The sequence below is a fragment of the Equus przewalskii genome, chromosome 14 (assembly GCF_037783145.1).
Source record: "Equus przewalskii isolate Varuska chromosome 14, EquPr2, whole genome shotgun sequence".
In the NCBI taxonomy this organism is placed as follows: Eukaryota; Metazoa; Chordata; class Mammalia; order Perissodactyla; family Equidae; genus Equus; species Equus przewalskii.
The window spans coordinates 60,450,150-60,456,149 of record NC_091844.1 but is presented as its reverse complement, the minus strand read 5'-3'; the positions used below and the strand labels follow the sequence as shown (position 1 = coordinate 60,456,149).

At 42.3% G+C, this 6,000-nt stretch overlaps 1 protein-coding gene across 2 annotated transcripts in view; it reads left to right on the top strand.

Moving 5' to 3' along the window:
• The first annotated feature begins 311 nt into the window (after positions 1–311).
• Positions 312–6,000, top strand: part of VIT (vitrin) — a 114,185-nt gene continuing 108,496 nt past the window's right edge. Inside the window, exon 1 of one of the 2 annotated variants that reach the window (XM_008519387.2) lies at positions 312–615. The gene's annotated coding sequence lies outside the window, so the exon portion shown is untranslated. The remainder of the gene's footprint in view (positions 616–6,000) is intronic. The other variant, XM_070574082.1, reaches the window with a different exon arrangement.

Sequence of the window (6,000 nt, the reverse complement as noted above, 5' to 3'; positions counted from 1 at the left end):
TGTAGGAAAAGTAAGCCTTTTCACCCCAAAAGTGAGAGTTCAGTAGGATCAGCTCGGCGGTGTTTGCAGTTTTCTTTGTTTATGCAGTTTAATCTAGCTGTTCACTAGCACTTGAAAAAGAAAGAGAGAGAAAATTTAATTGCCCTGTTTGTCATTTTTAAAGCATATTTTTTCTTTTCCATTTTAACTAGGTGCTTTTCTTCTACTTTTTAGAATGTCTAATTGTATAATTTGCTTACCGAAAATGTGTGCTTTGGGCTAGAAAAGAATATTTAGAAATCCTTAGCCAAAAAAAAAAAAAGCAAGTGGGAGTGGAAATTTGAAAGAGGACCGCCTAATTCAGCACTAAAACCAGTGTGAGGAGCAGTATGTGTGCGTGTGTGTGCATGTGTGTGTGTGTGTGTGGTGTAAAATGTGCTTTTCAAAGTGCTGAGAGGTTGATGGGAATGTTTGATTAGCTCCTCTGAGAAGAGGAGAAAAGGTGCTTGGACCTCTTCTCGTTTCTTCTTTAGAATAATTTGGATGGGATTTGTGATGCAGAAAAGCTTAAGGAAAAAAGGATATCCATTCTGTGTGGTGGAAAATTTTTGAAAAAAATTGCTTTCTTCAAACAAGGTATGTCTGATGAATTGCTAAGCTACGTAGATAGTTTGCTTTCCATTCCTTATTATAAAAACACTAAAATGTATTTATCATTAAGAAACTACAAAACACACCTTGACCAAGAAATCAGTCTGTACAAATTTCAGTCTCAAGAAAGTTGAGACGGGAGTGGGTGGTAGTTGACACCTTGTAAACAAGTAATGTGATGTAGGATAGCCACTGTACATAAATTGTGCTAAGATAAGATTAGAACAAGATTTGCGCTGTATCTTTAAACTACTTGATTATGGTTAAAATAAGTTGAAAAGTATGACATTTGGGTAGAACTTTAAAGTACATTTAAGTCTCTCTATTATCCTGCCTTTTTTTATACCTTGCTTCCTAGGTGGAATACAATAGCAATGTGACAAATTGCTTATAACAATGTATGAAAAGCAGTAAGAGAAATGGGCACATTGATGCTAAATTAAAAGAGAAATTTTTATTTAGCATGGATCTATACTTTTCTCTATTCAGACAGATCTCAGTGCAATGTGGCTATATGTGCAATTCTGTATCTTGTTTCCACTGGAAGTGTTTTCTTAAGCTGATTGCTTCTTTTACTGAGAAAGGGCTGGCATTGTTAAGTTTACTATCGTAGCTCAACTTAGCACAAGCAAACAGGATATGAAATCTCTTTTAAGCATGATTTGTGTCAAACCAGGATGAACATGAAATAAATGCTTCAAGCACAGGTTAAACAAAGAGGATAAGACTGAATGATTAGACTCAATGGTTTGCTCCGAACAACCCACGGCATCTTGGCCATCCCCAAATTGAGAGTGGAATTCAAGATTTTCTCTGGGTTTGTTGTAAAAATAAAACCAGGCGTTCTTGGCCATGGTGGTTATTCAAAAATGTGAGCACTAAGAAAATAGCATTTTGCCATTACGTTGTGTTGCAATAAATTTGGAAGTTTTGGTCGGTACAGTTCTGAGGTTGTTTTTCCCTCTGGCTCCTGAAAGATGGAAACACTCCTGCAGCAAGGCAAGATCAAACGCTGTTTGTGTATTTCCTCTGTTGTGCGTGTTAGCGGCATGCGGTAGCTACGCCGCCTGTAGGAAAGCTGGAAGTGCCTGTCTTTTATTTATTGAATTAAAATACTGTCTTTTGTAAAAGGGCTTTAGACAAAGAATTGCAAGGCTACAAGGGCTGCATTTTTAATTGCAATATGCTGGTTTCCCAGACTAAGCTTCATTAAAATGGATCTTACACCTCACCCCTGAAAGGAAGTCCGTTCAGAACATTGCAAATGCTTAATGTCTATCCTGAAATAGGGTTCACTTTATGAATGTCGTTCAGATGATCTAATTATCTTTTTTTGCCAAGTTACTGATCACTTGAAGAATAGTTTCTTGCAGAGAAAATACACTGGATTAGATAATGGTTTATGAATAGCCTCAGAAGAAGAAAAATGCTTGTGCTTCTCTCGTCTGTAATTCCGTAATTGTAATTCTTACAAGGCACATTGTCCACAGGAAAGCAGTGCAGTTCAGTGCAATGTACCAAACCCGGAGTCCCAAATTACTGTAACAGCTCTGCCGCTACCTAGCTGCGTTACCTAGGGAAAGGTGTGCAACATTTCTTGACTTTTGTTTCCCCATCCAAAAAACAGAAATAGCAATGCTTACACACACCTCCTCCCAGGGTGGTCGTGAGGTTCAGTATTGATTCTCAGTTCCAAAAGGGCTTTCAAGGGTGAAAAGTTCTATAGAAATGTAACCTTTTTGCCTACAAAAAAAGATTACACAGGAAGGAGTCTTTGGCCTTTTTGAGAGAAGAAGAAATTTTCCTCTACCCTTCTAGGTTCTTCTGAGTGGTCTAAGAATTAAATTGACGTGAGATAGATTAATAGGAAAAAAAATCAGATTTAGTTAATTTTGTACATACAGGAGCTCCACATACGTGAGAGGGTCAGAGACCCCATGTACATGAGAGGTTCAGAGACAAAAAGGTAAAGTGAGGTATAGATGCCAACTTGAGCTAAGAAATGGACTAGGGGCCTGAGGCTTCAGAGGGGAGGAGGAGAGGACGATAAGAAGAGCAGATGTTCAGTAATTAAAGGTTTGCCCTGCCATAGAGATAGGTCATAAAAACTTATTTCTGGTAATAACTCTTATTATGGACAAGGCCCCCAATTTAAATTCTTGAAAGGAGAGGTAAATTTTCTCCAGCCCGCAGGGCCTTGATTGCCTTTAGTTCCAAATATTCCACATGCCAAAGTGGCACATTCTGGGGAGGCCTGTTCTGAACCCCTTCACCTTAAAATAAATGTCTTATGGCCTCCAGGATGTTCCCATTAACATGTGACCTTGGGTGCAACTTCTCTCCTTGCTCATTCAGAGGCAGGAGCCAGGTATCAACAGCAGCGGGTGCAAGACAGAGCACATTGGTACGTCTATCAGTGGAAGGGCGTTCTAGCTGTGTGACCTTGGAGAGGTTACTCAACATCTCTCTGTCTTCATTCCCTCACATATGAAATGAAGAAGTTGAACGAGATAGTCTCTGTTTCCTTCCTAGTTCTATGGTTCTAGGCACTGGGACCTCTCCAACATCAAGACATGGTCAACCCAATTTCACTGCTGAGAGTTTGTATATTATAAAATGAAGAAGTATAAAATGGGGAAACTGAAACTATGGCATGTTTAAAATGATTGTGCTTACCTAACCAAAGATTTTAAAATATCCAAAAATGAAATATAGCATAATTTCGTGCTACATAAATGTAACATAATTGTGTGTGTGCACAGTATATGTATATATATATCCATAGTGTTCTGAGGTCACTGTGGTTCAAGTTGGGTGACAGACTTCCTTCAGTGGTTTGGTGTATTTCTGTGACTGTCTGTATAACTGGATGTGGAAATAATGTCAAATATCTGAATTTCAGGCCTTCCATGCAAGGCCAGGGCCAACTGGCCCTCCTGCGCCATGGATGCCCTGGCGGTTTGTCAGGCAAGAAGCCCTGCCACTTTGTACGTGTGTTAACATTGGCAAGTTACTTAGACTCTCTGGGCCTCATTTTCTCATCTGTAAAAGGGGTCTGTCACCAGTGCCTACCTGATAGGGCTGTGGTGAAAAGTTTCAGTCAGTGCCTGGCACACCGTCAGCATGCAAACATCAGCAAATACTCTCTTTATGATATGTGACTGGAAGGAAGAAATTAGATCAGCTGGGAAACAAGTGATTTGCAATCCTCTTCAAACTTTTAAACATGGGCTCTTTGGATGGGGTAAGCAAATAGATTTGTGGAACTATGGGATATTAATGCAATTATTAGAAACTTCTTGCCCCATCTCTTCATCCAGAGGATCTGAGCTAATCAATCAGTCAGCAAATGATAAGCAAGAGAGGTGACTTTTGTGGTGTCTGTAATTTGAGAAGCCCCAAAGGTCCGCCACACACTGCCTAAAAATGTGTTTCCCTGCGGTTTGCGGAAGGTGATGAAATTCCTGGCTCCCTGAACACACATAGTGAGCGAGAGAGAAAGTGCCATGGGAAGCTGCATGAAGGCGTGAAGGGTCCCTGTGCAGATGGCAGGGAGCAGCTTCTGTTGAGGCAGAGAATGGGGTAAGAAAGGAGCAGCAGACCAGGGCAAATTTAGGCTAGGCATCAGAAATGGCTTTTTAATAGTGCCGGCTGTTAAATTTTAATGAAGCCGCTGGAGTGCACGCTCACAGCCAGGGCCTCCACAGTCATTTGTGGGCCTGGATCTGGCCCTGACTCCTGGCACTGGCCTGCACCGCTGAGCTCAGCTGCAACTAGCCCCTCCAGCTGTGCACCTGCACCCCACCTGCCCAACTCCTGTGACCAGCCTCCACTGCTATAGGCAGCCCATGGCAAGACCCTGCAGCTACAGGAGTACACGCCCACAGCCAGGGGTATCGCAGCTGCTAGTGTGCCCACAGATGGTCCCTGCCCTTGCTGCTGGCCCTGGCCCTGGCCCTTGCCACTACATACCTGGTCCCTACCATGACACAGACAGCTGTTGCTGGCCCCCACAGCCTAGGGCATACACACTACCCCCTCCGGCCATCATCACTGCCTGCCTTGGTCCCTAGCTGCTAGACCAAGAGGTACCACTGAGGACCCCCAATAGCCACTGTGGATCCCCCAGAGTGCTCGCCAAGGACCACACAGTCTTCAACGTTGTGGACCCCAGTGGCCTGAGCTGTCAAGATATCACACCTCCCTAGACCTGGAGCCACCACAAGCCCGCATACTTGGCTCCCTGTACCACTAGACCTGGGTCACAGCACGCACCACCGTCTCCCGCCCACAGGTGAAGGTCTTTCCTTACAGAAGTCAGTGCACAAAGTCTGAAAGAGGTGATTGCTTCTTCAAATGCGTAGACACCTACACAACGTGACAAGGTCATGAAGAATCAGGGAAATATGACACCACCAACGGACCACAGAAAACCTCCCATAACTGACCCCGAAGAAATCGAGACACATGAACTGCCTGATAAAGAATTCAAAATAATTGTTCTAAAGATGCTCGGAGAGCTACAAGAGAACACAAATAAATAATTTAACCAAGTCAGGAAAACAAAATGAGAAGTTCCACAAAGAGATAAAAAACATAAACGGAACCAAATGGAAATTTTGGAGGTGAAGAATAAAATTTTAATTAAAAAAAATACACATAAACAAATTTAAGTCAGTCTGAGATCATCTAGGTGAATTCCTGTTTACAGACCACGAAGTCAAAGGCCAAAATCCAACAAGATTCCCGGAGCCCCACGATCACAACAGAGCAAAGACTATTTCAGTTTTGTTTATTGCATTTTTCTACAGTTACCTCATCTGTAAAACAAACAGTTGTGGATACTGGATTTAGAACTTGTTTTTAGTCAACTAGAAAACTTTTCCGCTTTAACAGATTGCAAACCTTAAAGAAATCCTTAGAGACCACCTATCTGAGGTGATTGGGCCATGTGGGAAGGGCACAAAGCAGGCAGGAGGCGATGCTCTGAGTCGAGACCTTTAAAAGCTGCACATCTTGTGGCAGCCTGCAAAAGGCCAGCCCGCCACAAGGCAGATGTGACTCAGCTGAGACCCACTGCCACATTCCAGCACTCATTCTCCTGGAGAAAACGTGAACCGAGATAATGGATGCCAAAACCCTCTCCTGAGCCAAATTGACAAGCCAGGGTCTTGGAACAAAAGAAATATTAGTTTGGTTTAGATTCAGTTTAGAGAATATTTTGGTCTTTGTATTTTATTCTGGTCTTATCATTTGAAAATATGTGTAGGCCCATTTCTGCTTTGTATTACTCTACTAGATGCTTCTTTCCATTCTTTTTAAGAATGCTAGGTGTCATTCCTAGCCGTATGATTTGTCCAATTGTCCTAC